This window comes from Ranitomeya imitator, chromosome 1 (genome assembly GCF_032444005.1).
Source record: "Ranitomeya imitator isolate aRanImi1 chromosome 1, aRanImi1.pri, whole genome shotgun sequence".
In the NCBI taxonomy this organism is placed as follows: domain Eukaryota; kingdom Metazoa; phylum Chordata; class Amphibia; order Anura; family Dendrobatidae; genus Ranitomeya; species Ranitomeya imitator.
The window spans coordinates 491,889,982-491,905,782 of NC_091282.1; positions in this window are offsets into that span (position 1 = coordinate 491,889,982).

Below are 15,801 nucleotides of genomic sequence, written 5' to 3' on the forward strand. Positions count from 1 at the left end.
TCACAGTGCGCGCTGTCAAGATTCTTCAGCAACAGCGAGACCAGATGGTCATGTGACCACCGCCCGCTCCTGCTGGTCATGTGACCACCGCCCGCTCCTGCTGGTCATGTGACCACCGCCCGCTCCTGCTGGTCATGCAGGGAATCATGACAGTGAGCACATCACCCGCTCATGATTCTGTAGTCACATAGAGGGACTGTGGACTTTTCAGTCTGGACACCCCCTTTAATTACAGTAAGTGTATGTAGGACATTACTATTCTAGATTTTTTCCCCAATTCTGTTCTTTTTTTTAACACTTTCTTTTGCATGTGTCAGACACAGAGGGATAACCTGTATTTCATAAAGGGGCTGTCTGCCATGTTTTATTCTCTATTAAATGCCCCAGCATTGTCCAAAAATAATAAAAATTATATATAGTCACCTGCGGATCCCCTTTCATAGTGCAACCCAGGTGCCCCGCAGGTCTCTGAACGTTCTTTTCTGATATAGATATTATGTAAACACTAGAAAGGGGATGTTCAAGAGCAGGGATGACACTCAGGAGCTGTAAACCATGCTATGAGCTTGAATAGTTTAATTTGCCACTATGATAATAATATCCCCCATCCTGGCCCCCATGTGTCTCATTCCTGGCTCCAGCCATATGTTCTCCAATCCTGCCCTCATGAGTATTCATTCTGCCCCCATGTGATGTCCCATCCTTCCCCATCTGTCCCATGATCTTGCCCCATCTGCCCCATGATCTTGCCCCATCTGCCCCATGATCCTGCACCATGTGTCTCCATCCTGCCCCATATTCCTGCCCCGTCTTCATCTTGCTCCTTGTGTTTCTATCCTGCCCCCTTATCTCCATCCTGCCTTCCATGTCTCCATCCTGCCCCCCCCCATGTCTCCATCCTGCCCCCCATGTCTCCATTCTTGCCTGGGCAAGATGGAGAAAAAGCGATCACAAGGTAAAATGTAAATTAAAAAACGTCAGCTGAAAACATCATCTTGTTCTGCAAAAAGGAAGCCGCCATATAGCTCTATTAGTGACTAAATTGAAAGCTATAGCTCTCAGAATAAAGAGATGCAAAAATAATTATTTTTTGTAAAAAATCGAATTTAAGGAAGATATTAAAATAAAGTGGCATCACCGTAATGGTACTGACCCGAAGAATAAAATTGCCTTGTCAATTTTATCACATGGAGGACGGCATTAAAAAAAATATATACAATTCCCAAATTGCTATTTTTTGTTCCTCATGCCTCCCAAAAATTGGAATGCCAGAAAATGGTACCAATAAAAACGTCAACTCATCCTGCAAAAAACAAGCCCTTACATTTCTTTCTTGGCAGAAATATTACACTTAGCATCCACATGTCTGAGACTCCTGGATCCGTGAGAGCCCGCTTAATTTATTAGATGCAAATCTCCAGAAGCACCAGCTGGGCACAATGCATGTGCACTACAATGTGCTGGGCACTGCAATAGCAGATTTGTAATTTTCTCTCAGCAATATCCATTGCTCCTTATTTCTGGAAAACACCCATGGTGTCAGAATTGTCACTACACCTGTAGACACATTCGAAAAGGTGTGTAATTTCTGGCATTTAGGGACTTTGTTTATGGACTCCGCAAACTATTGTGCAAAATTTTGTTCTCCAATAATAATTGCGCTCCGTCCCTCCCGAGGCTTGCCATGTAGCTGAAAAGTTTGGTAAAGCCACTTTTGGGGTATTGCTAAGTTCAGCAAAAGTTGTGGGACAACTTTTAGTGCCATTTTACCCATTTCCCTGTATGAAAAGTAATATCTGTCTTACGTATCTGGTGACTGCAAACAAGTACCACATAATCCTTCTTACCAGTAGTGTTGAGCATTCCGATACCGCAAGTATCGGGTATCGGCCGATACTTGCGGTATCGGAATTCCGATACCGAGATCCGATATTTTTGTGATATCGGGTATCGGTATCGGAAGTGTAAAATAAAGAATTAAAATAAAAAATATTGTTATATTCACCTCTCCGGCGGCCCCTGGACATCAGCGGGAGGATCCGGCGTCCGGCACGGCTTCTTTCTTCAAAATGCGCGCCTTCAGGACCTGTGGAATGACGTCCCGGCTTCTGATTGGTCGCGTGCCGCCCATGTGACCGCCACGCGACCAATCAGAAGCCGCGACGTCATTCCTCAGCTAAAGTCCTAGAATGAGCGCCTTCTAGGACCTGAGGAATGACGTCGCGGCTTCTGATTGGTCGCGTGGCGGTCACATGGGCGGCACGCGACCAATCAGAAGCCGGGACGTCATTCCACAGGTCCTGAAGGCGCGCATTTTGAAGAAAGAAGCCGTGCCGGACGCCGGATCCTCCCGCTGATGTCCAGGGGCCGCCGGAGAGGTGAATATAACAATATTTTTTATTTTAATTCTTTATTTTACACTTTAATATGGATCCCAGGGCCTGAAGGAGAGTTTCCTCTCCTTCAGACCCTGGGATCCATGAGGATACATTCCGATACTTGATGTCCCATTGACTTGTATTGGTATCGGATATCGGTATCGGCGATATCCGATATTTTTCGGGTATCGGCCGATACTATCCGATACCGATACTTTCAAGTATCGGACGGTATCGCTCAACACTACTTACCAGTGATGCTATCACAAAGGGGAATAAAATGGTTAACGTCCTCTGAACACTAGTCTGTGAGGTAATGAGCTTGTTCTTCCCAAAATGCACCACTACAGAGCACGATGTAGAAAAAGCAGGGGGCTAAAAGCTAGTGCCGATAAATATATTCAGTCACTAGATGGAGCCTGTGTACTGCAAGCAAACTCAACAATGAAAATGCTGAAGGCGTGATATCTGGATCTAATACAACATTTTTGTGGTAAAAATTTAATTTTTTTCTTCACTGTCCAATGGTATAAAATTCTATGAGACACCGATCGTGTCAATATGATCACTGCAACCTTAGATTAATTAAATGAGAGATTTAGATTGTAAAATATGGTCACTTATGGAAGGTTCTGCTGTTCTGGCAAGTCAGGGACTCTGCCGATGTGACATGGCACCCGAAACCCAATCCATCAATATCTGCACTATACTATTGTGCTCCTGCCCTTCTGAATTTTCCACTATGACTTAAAAGTATTTCCCAAGTACAAGTAGGGTATTAACATACTCAGGAGAAATTGCAAAACAAACTATGTGGTCCATAATTTCCTATTGACCCTTATAAAAATTAAAAATTGGGGCTAAAACAAAATTTATGTGGTTAAAATTTAATTATTCTTTCTTCACCGTCCAATAGTATAAAATTCTGTGAGGCACATGTGGTGTCAACATGATCACTGTCTGCACCCCTAGATGAATTCATTGAGGGGTGTAGCTTGCAAAGTGGGCTCTTTAGATGTGACATGGCACCCTCAGACCATTCCAGAAAAATCTGCACTCCATTATGGTGCTTCCTCCCTTCTGAGCGTTGCACTGGGCCTCAAAAGTAGTTTTTGACTACACATAGGGTACTAGTGCACTCATGAGAAATTGCGTAACAAATTGTACCATTTTTTCCTCCTATTACCTCTTTTGAAAATTTAAAACTCTGAGCCAAAGCAGCATTTTAGTGGAAACAATGGTAATTTTCCACTTACTCAGCCAATAATATACAATTCTGTAAATTGTGTGAGGGTTAAAGGTTAAAGATGCTCCCTACACCCCTAGATGAATTTGTCAAGAGGTGTAGTTTTCAAAATGGGGTCATATGAGGGTGTTTCTGCTGTTTTGGCATGCCGGGAGCTCTTCAAATGTGACATGGCGTCTGCAATCTATTCGAGCTGAAATGGCGCTCCAAAATTGAAATAGTGTGTCTGAAGCCTGCTGTGCACCCAATCTGTAGTTTTCAACCATAAGAAATTGAACAACAAATTGTGCAGTTCATTATCATTTGTGAAAATAAAAAATTTGGGGCTAAAGCAACATTTTTGTGGGAAAATTGCATGTTTATCATTTTTTTAGCTCAACATTATAAAATTCTGCAATGCAACTGTTGGTTCAAGGTGCTCAGCACACCTCTAAATAAAATCCTTGAGGAGTGTAGTGCCAAAATGGGATCCCTTGTGGGTGGATTCCACTATTTAGGCACGCTAGGGGCACTGCAAAGGCAACATGGCGTCCACTATCTGCTCCAGCCAGTTTTGCACTCCAAAAGTCAAAATGGTACACCCTCCCTTTTGAGCCCTGCTGTGAGCACAAACAGTAGTTTTCTTACATGTATAGGATATTGGTGTATTGAGGAGAAATTTCCTCCTGATATCTTTGTGAAAATGAAAAATTGCTGATAAACGTTTAACCCCTCTAAATTCCTAACAAAAAATATGTTTAAAAAAAAATGATGCTGATGTACTTTACGTACACATGTGGTAAATGTTATTTGTTATCCATTTTGAGTGGTGTAACTACTATCTGATTTAAGGGCATAAAAATTCAAAGCATGAAAATTGCGAATTTTTCGAATTTTGACAAATTTTTTATATTTTCATAAATACACATCAATCAAAATTTACCACTAACATAAAGTTCAATGTGTATTGAAAAAACGCTCTCAGAATCACTGGGATATGTTAAAGCATTCCAGGGGTATTACTTCACAAAGTGACACTGCTCAGAATTGTAAAATTTGTTCTGGTCAAGAAGATAAAACAGGCATGTGGATAAAGGGATTAAAAAAAAAATAAACCATTGCCACAGAGCTATGGGCATACCACGGTTGGAAAATTTTCCTAGGGATGTGGTGCTGAAATTACATTATGAGGAATCAAGGGACTTGATCCTAGCAGCAGCCCGTGACTTGCACTGCTACGAGGTGTGCCGAACAAAGTTTCTCTATTTGGTGGCATCTCACCAGCTATCCTCTTCAGTAGAAGATCGATGCGCACAGTCACCATTGCCCTGCAAGCTGTGAATATCAAATACAGATGGGGCTTCCTTTTTTTAAGATGAAGGAAAAGCGTCAGCAGAAAAGGCCAGAATCCCACTATCTGATACTCCACCACTGCGCTCAACACCCAGCAAGGGAGTGGATGGTGTCAGGCAGATCAAGGATCCGGCCTACATGTTTTACCTGATCTGAAGGAACAACGACCTCTGCTTTGTCACAATTAAGATTAGCGTATGACTTTCTACATTATATCTGATGTGATGACACGCCGATCTTAATCCTTTACAGCTGGGATCTGTTCAGATGTTAGAAGCTATTCTTTCAAGGTTTTACCAGTATATAGTTTATGCAAAAAGCTGTACATAATGACTGCATCCTCGTTGCTACTAAAGGTTGATTAGAAGGATATACTTATGCGACTATATCCCTTTCAAATATCTCATAAACTGTCTACGTTTTTTCTATGAGATATATTGTGACAGATAATATTCTTCACAAGTTATGTTCTTTATGTTCTTGCAAATTGACTTAGGCTACTTTCACACTAGCGTTAACTGCAATACGTCGCAATGCAAAGTTGTTTGCAGGATGCGTTTTTGCCCCATAGATTAACATTAGCGACGCATTGCGACGCATTGCCACACGGTTGCGCCGTGTTGTGGCGGACTGTCGGGAGCAAAAAACACTACATGTAACGTTTTTTGCTGCCGACGGACCGCTTTTTCCGACCGCGCATACGCGGCCAGAACTCCTCCCCCACCTCCCCGCACCTCACAATGGGGCAGCGGGTACGATGAAAATCTGCATCCGCTGCACCCGTTGTGCGGCGCAAAGAACGCTAGCGTCGGTAACCTCAGCCCGACGCACTGCGACGGGCCGAGCCCGACGCTAGAGTGAAAGCAGCCTCAGGCTATGTGCACACTTTGTGGATTTTGATGCGTTTCCACAGCGTTTTTGGATGCGCGGAATTGCATCAAATCCGCAGTGTAGTGCACAACCAATGCAATGGGAAATTGAGAATTTGAGTGCACCTGCTTTGAAAAAATATGCACAGATTTGTAGTGTTTTATTTTTCGCAGCATGTCAATTCTTTTTCCGAATCTGCACCTTTTGAGTCAGGCAAATCTGCAGGTTTAAAAAGATCTGTGGTTTTGCTGCAGAGTTGCCAGCGAGAAACACTGCAGATAGGGAGGAGGAAGATTGTGTGGGCGGAGACTGTGAGCCGAGAAGATGTGTGTGTGTGTGCGGGTGTCTGTTTGCATGTGCATGTGCTTGTGCATGTAGGCAGACTTCGTCCGATGGGTCTACTAGTCCCATCTGGCTATGCCTGCAACAGTGACAGTTAGCTGATGATGGAACAGTACTAATCCCATCATCCGGCTACTGTGTTCGAGTGTAAAAAAAAACAAAAAACCCCACACATATACAGTACATACTCACCACAGAGCTAATCCCCGACGCCCTCAATTACCTGTAGAAAAAAAATAAAGCAATAAACCAACAGTATACTCCCTATTCTGAAGTAATCCATTTAACAAGGAGTGTCCCAAGACAATCTCCCATGTAGAGCTGTCACATCAGGAGATGTGACTGCTCTTCAGGGGCTCTGGTGATACAATGACAGCAGGTATCCTCCCGCAGTGGATCACTCCACCGTCAGAGGTCACTGGAGTTCAAGCTGTCACTTGTGGCACCGCTGCGTGAGAAAATTCTCATGCAGCAGTGCCGTAAAGTGAGAACATGAACTCCAGTGAACCCTCAGTAATAACACTGCAGGAGCCATTGTCTCCTGTCAGTGTGTCACTCGAGGCCCTGTAGAGCGATCACATCTCCTAATGTGACTGCTCTGTAGGGGAGATCGTCGTGGGACACTCGTTATTTAGGACTACATCGGAAAAGGGAGTATATTGTTGGTTTTTAATTTGTTTTATTTATTAATTTTACAGGAGCTCAAGGGTGTGGCATGGATTAGCAGTACTTTAAAGATGGCAAACTGTGTTTAGTGTTTTATTTCATTAAAATACTTTATTCTGGCTGTGTCTTTTTTTAATCCCTTAATAACTATGGGATTAGTAATGGACTGGAGTCTTATAGACACCTCTCAATTAGAGATGGGTGAACCCAAACTGTAACGTTCTGGACCCGTACCGAACACATAGTGTTCGGTCACAAGGTCCCAAACATGGGCATGTCAAAGCATAGAATTAATAATAAACTTTATAATTATACTTACCTATCCAGCGACGTGTCCTCCCATCCCTCTGTCTCCCGGCCGCATCTGCTTCTGGTGCTGCTCATTAACTCCCAGCGGTATTCCCTGCACTCGGCAGTCTTCGGCTTTTTCCGGCAGTGTTCGTGCAGTGACATCAGGAGTGAGGAGTGTTCATTTTTCTTTGAAACAGTTTACCATTACAAATCACTACTTCTTATTTAGACCCAGAAGGGTGCTTTATTATTTTACTTTGCTCACATCAGGGACAAGAAATCTGCGTAATCAATAGCTATTTATCTACATCAGCACAGCTAATACTTTCAGGAAAATAGTAAATAAAATATCAAGCATTAAATACCACCATGTAATATGGTGTGGAGATTTTAACTTCACCCTGAACCCTGACTTGGATAACACTGCCCTAAGTAGGTCAGATGTGACTAAATCAGATAAGAAAAAATAAATTTACTCTTAAAACAGAAAACTAATCGCCTCCAAGACTTTTCCCGAATATCTCCATCCACTGGAATTCTATGCCCCAACAAGTCCGACTATCCACCACATTTGGATCCTTCAGATAGAACCTCAAAACTCATCTCTACAAGAAAGCTTGCAACCTGCAATGACCACGATGCAACCTCAACACCATTGGAGCTTCTGCAACCCCAAACCTACTGTCTCCTTCCCCATAATCCTGAAAAATGTATGCCTGCAAGGGCAGGGTCCTCTCCCCTCTGTACTGCTCTACCTGTGTTAGTTTGTTTACTGTAAGTGATATTTGTGTTTTGTATGTAACCCCTTCTCATATACAGCACCATGGAATCAATGGTGCTATATAAATAAATAATAATAATAAATAATAAACCAACATAGAATGGCTGACTAGTGGAGAGAAGCAAATGGGCAGAGGAGAGGCTACACTTAACTGCTACCCTATGCACAAGACCTATTCAAGAATCGACTTACTACTAACAAAGACCAATTCCGTACCATCAATGTTATACTCACGTATCATCCAGTCATCTTGGTCAGACCACGACTCATTTTTAACAGTAATTTAGTTTAATATTACTAGTTCCAGATTATTTAAATGGAGACTAAATTAAGCCCTAATCATTGAGCCGGCAAATGCCACTCAAATCAAGAATGATCTTGATAACTTCTGACAACACAGAAGAGGTAACCCCAGACTTTACTTTTACTAAATTTATCAAAGGAACCCTAATTAAAATGGCATTGCAAAGAAAAAAAAAGGAAAGATCAGAACTCCAATCTAGTCTAGAGGTGAAGCTGTTAAAACTGGAAATGGCTAACCAAACTTCTCCATCCTTATACTTGCATAAGTTCATGTAGGAGGTAAAACCCCAATTAGATACAGTCCTAACCACTAAAACTGAGAAAGCCTTAAAATGGACACAGGCTACTTTTTATAAACTGAGTAAAATGACAGCCAGAAAACTTAGTGCTACGTACCCACTCCCCAGCACGTGACTTGGAATTGGGCCTGCAAGTGTTGATCTATCTCCTCTCACTCAGTCCAGCATTCAACCTCTATCCTATGCTGCAATGGGAGCAAAAATCACACTCCGACACAGATGGTGCACTCTGCTTCACACGCGCTGCCACCAATCACCGAACGTATGGGCGATGAGTTCTGGAAAAACACAAATGCGAGAAATTCGTCAGAGTCTCGCATGTTAATTACCGGCATTAGGGTTGAGCGAAACGGATCGTTCATTTTCAAAAGTCGCCGACTTTTGGCAAAGTCGGGTTTCATGAAACCCGACCCGATCCCTGTGTGGGGTCGGCCATGCGGTACGCGACTTTCGCGCCAAAGTCGCATTTCGTATGACGCGCTTGCTGCCATTTTTTCAGCCAATGAAGGAGCGTGGGCAGAGTGATGACATAGGTCTTAGGGGCGTGGACTCCTATCATCATCTTGTCGCTTGTGCGCTGTAGCGATTTGAAATGTGTAACACCAGCTTTTCTGTTCAGGGACGGAGGGGAGAGAGAGAGAGAGAGAGAGAGAGAAAAAAAAATAAAATAAATAAATAAATAAATAAAAAAATAATCCCATTGACTTTGCATTGGGTTTCGTGTTTCGGTCGATCCCCGACTTTATGCCATAATCGGCCGATTTCACTCGACTCGACTTTAGAGATAGTCGGGTTTCGCGAAACCTGACTCGACCCTAAAAAAGTAAAAGTCGCTCAACCCTAACCGGCATTGCTGCCGTGACTCAGGAGCGGAGCGTGTAGCCGCATAGCAATACATTATTTAAGTGTTAAAAAAAAAAAATTCCAAACTTTGCTAAAAAAAAAAAAAAAAATGTGCGCAATTTTCCGATACCCGTAGCGTCTCCATTTTTTGTGATCTGGACTTGGGTGAGGGCTTATTTTTTGCGCGCCAAGCTGGCATTTTTAATGATCCCACTTTGGTGCAGATACATTCTTTTGATCGCCCGTTATTGCATTTTAATGCAATGTCACTGTGACCCAAAAAATTTTAATCCTGGCATTTCAAAATCTTTTCTCACTACACCATTTAGCGATCAGGTTAATCCTTTTTTTTTATTGATAGATCGGGTGATTCTGAACCCATCAATACCAAATATGTGTAGGTTTCATTTTTTTTTATTGTTTTATTTTCAATGGGGTGAAACTTTTATATATATATTTTTTTCATATTTTTTTTTTAAACTTTTGCCATGCCTGATCGGCTCAAATGCTCAGATCGCTCCTATGTAGTAGAATTGCTGCATTGCTATGAGTGCTGACCACAGGGTGGCCCTCACAGCAATCCGGCATCAAAAACCATAGAGGTCTTCAATAGGCCTCTGGTTGTCATGTCGACGCATCGCTGACCCCCGATCACGTGACAGGGGTCAGCGATGCGCGCATTTCCAGCCCGATGGCAGGAAGCACTAGTTAAATGCCGCTGTCAGCGTTTGACAGCGGCATTTAACTAGTTAATGGCAGCGGGTGGATCGCGATTCCACCCGCCGCTGTTGTGGGGACGTGTTAGTTGTACAAAACAGCTGACATGTCCCAGCTTTGATGCGGTTTAGTCTACAGCAGCCATTACTCAAGACGCATGTGTACTGCCCTGTACAGATTACTCCTTTTTACCTACTGTTGCATTGTAACCAATACAAGATTTTGGAAGAAAACAGCATTGTTTCTCCTGGTCTTTCTAAAGTTACAGTGCCGGTCGAGTTAAACTGTCAGTGGACACGTGGTGGTGTAAGTACAAGTTACACAATCATCTAAAAAGTTGATAATTAGAACGCTTGGGATTTGCAGCGATTATGAAGAGGCAGAACAGTAAAAAGGAGTAGCTGTGACCAGAAATAGTATACATATATAAAGGCTAATGTCAAGCCACAACAACAGCAGCTTACATGGGCTGCAGACATTCTCTGTGTTCTTTACCTCAGTAAACTGCACAGCGAAAGATATAACCTATTACTAAGAACAGTTCACAGCTTGTAATTCACAGAAAGGATTATATATAAGCTATTGAGAAGCAGCAGTTTTCATACACTTTGTAAACACATTCTCTGTGCTCCTCAGGTCAGCGATTAGCAAATTTGTATTGGTCTCCCTGACAACAGCCCCCACCCTTGCACTCCTGTGTGCAATGTCTGAGACTAAAAGTACCCTTTCACTGCAGTCCTGCAGCAGCAAGAAAGGGAAACCGAACTTCTCACAAGTTCACAGTGAAAGATCCAAACGATTTACCAAACCTACCTGGAAGGTCAAAGAGAACCTAGAATCCACCAAAAGTGAATTTCTACACCACACAACTTCCCTATGGCAAAGAGTGCTGAACCAAGTGACTGTCTTATCTGTGCCTAGCGCTCACGAGTTACCACCAGAGGGAGCCCTTGAACAATTGTACTCTGCCTACCAGTCTTACAAAGACACTGGCAAAAAATACATCTATACTCTGCTGAAATTAAATACGCAAGAGTCTCTAAAGGAACACCAGGACTTCCAACAGCTCAATGCCGAATGAGACAGCACTGTGCATGACATTGTGGACAAGACAGAAGCAAAAATCGCACAAATGTCAGAAGCTGCATAGCACAGATCCAGGTCCGCTAGGAGTTTAAAGCACTCAGTTAAGTCAAGCTCATTAATGTACTCAACCCTCAGTGAGCAGTTCATAAGGGCATGTGCGGAAGCAGAATCTAAGAAAGTGCAAGCCGCTTTTGCCCAAAGGAAGGCAGAGAGGGAAACAGAATCTGCACCCAGGAAAGCAGAGATGGAAGCTGAATCTGCACGTAGGAATAGAAGCCCTGCAGAAGGAATGCAGACATGCAGCAGCCATGGCAAAGCTAAAGGTCAAAGGTCTTCAAGCAATCTCTAGGTGGGAACCAAGGAGGCAGAATCAATTTGTGCGAACTCGACATGGAAGACCAACTTAAGCGCACAGGAGACTACGTGCTGAGCCAAGCCAATGAACCAAGCCAAATAACCCCTGACCACCACCAACATTCCCGTAAGTACCAACCCCTCTCCAAAGCATCAAGATGTTGATCCGCCTGCAGCTCCTCACTTTCAAGATCAGTCCAATGTGCCACAAACATTCAAACCTGAACCTCCTTCATGCTTCAATACACAGCCAGACCCTACAAACCAGCAAACGCCATAAGCTAATGTCTACATGAAACCTAACATGCTGGCAAGGCACTAAACTCCTGACAATTGTGTGATTCTGACCCTGCATACAACAGAGACTGTATACCACAAATCGGTTGCTGGTCTAAACGCCTATGCCACGCTGTATCTTCCCACATTCCTGAACCAAGAAGCTACGAACCACACTAACAGCATCACTCAACCAGCAAATGTTTCCCAAAAGTCAGAAAGAACAGACATGTCCGACTTTGCGAGGTACATGATACGCCGAGAACTCACCAACACTGGTCTCACAAGGTTCGATGACCAGCCTGAGAACTACAGAGCCACCCTTCAAAACCGCAACTAGTGACCTTGGCATTACTGCTGCTGAAGAGCTAGACCTGCTAATCAGGTGGCTGGGCCCACGATCTACTGAACGAATCATGAGACTCAGATCCGTTTACATCAGTGACCCAGAGACTAGTCTCGCAACCGCATGGGACAGACTAGAGAAGGGTTTCGGCAGTCCTGAAGCAATAGAAGATGCGCTGTTCAAACAATTATAAGACTTTCCTAAAATATCCGGCAAGGATGCCTCAAAATTCCTAGAACTTAGCGACATGCAGTTCGAGCTTCAGCTGGCCAAAACAGACACACATCTACCTGGCCTCAGCTACCTGGACAGCGCTCGTGGGGTGACACCCATAGTCGCCAAGTTACCCTACAACATACAAGAAAGGTGCACCATACGAGGGTCAAACTACAAAAGACAATGTCAAGTCTCTTCTCCATTCTCCTATTCCTTTGACTTCATCAAGGAGATTGCAGAGTGCAAAACTAACCACAGCTTCTGCCATGAAGAACTCAGCGGCTCTGCGTCATCTCCTAAGTACGAGAGTTCGTGCTCTCACGTGAGAAACCACAGCGGTCCAGTGTCTGCAAAAAAGACTGAATCTCTGCCTGCACCAACATCAGTGCCAGACAAAGGCAATGAAGGTGAGAAGGTGAAAAATTTGAACCGTCAGTGTCCAATTCACAAACTGCCACATCCCCTGAAGGAGTGCATCGGCTTCAGGAAGAAACCCCTTCAAGAACGAAAGGAGCTCTTGAATAAGTTTGGAGTATGCTTCAGGTGCTGCGCCTCTACCGAACATCTTGCTAAGGACTGTATCATCGCCATTAAGTGTCTAGAGTGTGACAGCGAAGACCATGTACAAGCGCTCCATCCATCACATAATAAATTCTCTTGAAAAGAACGCCATGGAGATATTACTAGCCATGGTGGTTGAGTGTAACCAAATACCAAATACCATTCAACAGGGAAGAAATCCCAATGCTAGAAGTCGCTCTTCGGCATCCTCATCTCAGAATGATAGCCAAAGAGATGCCATCCATGGATGACAAGGCAGACATCCTAATTCTCCTTGGCAGAGACATTATATGAATGCACAAAATGCATCAACAAATCCACAGACTACCTAATGAACTGTATGCCCAGTGCCTCGAGCTAGGCTGGGTCATCATCGGCAACGTCTGTAGTGACCAGACAAAGAAACCAAACAACAGCTCCTCTTACATAACCCTTATCACATCAGATGACCATGACTTGTCCCCCCTGCCATACCCACGCCATCTGACAATTCAAGTCTGCTTTATCCACGAGACTACAACCTTGAGACAACAGCACTCTATTCTACAACCAAGGACAACAACTCACCACCTACAGAGGAAGACAAGGTGATCATCAGGGTCATGAGCATCAAACCCACCGAAGACAACTATAACAGCTGGGTAGCTCCCTCACCTTCTCTTCCCGCAAAGACTGAGTTGCCAAGTGCCAAGGGATCCGCAGCTAGCAACTGCTAAGTTCCCAACCTTTGAAACCTATCTCCATCACAAGCCTGGTCAAGGCAAAGCCATGTTAGACTTCAGTGCTCAGAGTAAGAACCCCTTTCTCAACAGCCTACCTCTTACCGATAGTGCTAGCATTTTCCCCATGCAATGCAGCCTAAGCACACTGCCGGATGTTGAACAAGAAACATTCACTTCCCAAGCATCGCCCTATGATGAACTTGATATCGAACGAGAAGCCTCATCTGATGAAAACAGCAACCATGGTCCTCTTGGGTTCAGGATATCCATCGCAGTTCAAAGCAGGGTACCACCAAGACAGGTGGCATCAACAGGAACACTATGTTACCATCTCAGAGACAACAACGGTGGGAAACGGGGAAGAAGTCTCTAAAGGCCTTACAGCAACTCCAAGTCCTGCACCGTAGTTCTTTAAAGACTCTTTCAACCGTCATCAGGAGATAAGTCTAGGTTTCCTGCAACGCATCTACAAAGACTACAGCTGCATCAGCCTCTCCAAGTGCTTCAGAAACCGGGAAAAGGTACATCGCAGCTTCTATTTGGACAAGGACAAGTTTAGTTCAAAACCTGCAAACCCTACACCAAGGATGGGACTCTGTACTGCCGTGCTAACAGTAAAAATGAAAAGAGCCACATCTGAGCAGTGGCATCTCGTCTCCACTGACCTGCAGTTAGTTAAATGGAGAGTAGGTCTCAGGACAACAATCAACATTGACTACAGTGCACAGCCATCGTTCATAGGTTGGCTGCACAACAATCCTTGCTCTATGGTTACCAGTTATGAACTTGAGCCAAGAGAACCAAAGTCTAGGAAGGATCTTGGGCCAACCTGCATTACAAGTCATTTGTCCAAGGTGCCAGTACAAAAGCTCAGATCTAATCGCCCTAGACATCCTTTAAGCTGGTCAGCCATTGTGCCTGTTGACATCTATTTCAGGTTCATCATCTGCTGGCTCCTTTGAGCAGGAGTCACATGAACTTAGCTTTGTCGCTGGACTCTGCCACGGTGAGGAGCATATCTCCACATAATGCTGCCATACTAGGACACAGAACTATCAGCGTCCAACTAAACTTTGAACTTCCCCTTGTGGACTAGAACTTCTACTGTTGGGTTGGTGGAAGAGTTGGCATGGTGTGGCTTCCGCCATTCTGGGTTTTTCTTTTGGACTCATTTTTCTATTTTTTTATATTTTATTCAAGGACTACATTTTACTGCAAGTATTGACTTGATAACTGCATTATTGTTGCACTGTTTTTTCTTCTCTCCTCTCATTGAAAGTTTCATGATGTCGAGGGACAGAGTCAACTCCTTACGTCGCACAAGGACTTATGAAATCTGACGATTTCAGAGGCAGAGTGTTGTGTTCCACGAATGGGAACATCCTGTAATGTATATTTCTCTGGGTTGAGTTTTTTCCTCCAAACAGCAAAATTCCCTGTTGTTTGCTAGGCAGAATTGAACTGTGCAAAGATTGTCCCTAGGTCCCTCCCATAGTTGGGCTCTGTATTAGGTTGCTCCTCCCTTCTTCCTCAGTTTAGTCTATAGCAGCCATTACTCAAGACGCATGTGTACTGCCCTATACAGATTACTCCTTTTTATCTTCTGTTGCATTGTAACTAATACAAGATTTTGGAAGAAAACAGCATTGTTTCTCCTGGTCTTTCTACAGTTGCAGTGCCGGTCGAGTTAAATTGTCTGCGGACACCTGGTGGTGTAAGTATGAGTTACAAAATTATCTAAAAAGTTGATAATTAGAACATGTGGGATTTGCAGCCATTAGGAAGAGGCAGAACAGCATCTGTGTCTTTAGGTAGGGAAGGTGGATGGTAGGAGCTTGACATGCTGTGAAAAACATAGGAATGATTCCAGATAAATAAAGTTGGTGGCTGCCGTACCTGCTGGTGACTTCAGCCAAAATGGAAGAGATAAACGGGTAATTCCAGCACATTCACTCCGGTAAAGTGAAAACATTTTATTAGAACAGTTTGAAAATGTTTAAAATAAGAGGGGAAACTCTCCAAACCTTATGCTCCAGAAATGTGTAGGGGTGTGGAGAGTTTTCCCTGCTCAAATAAAAACTGTTCTAATAAAAGAAGTTCTTATTTCACCCTTTCATCTCTTCATCTTTGTCTTTACTTTGTATTTTATGTCTCACCTTCTTACGTCTTTTT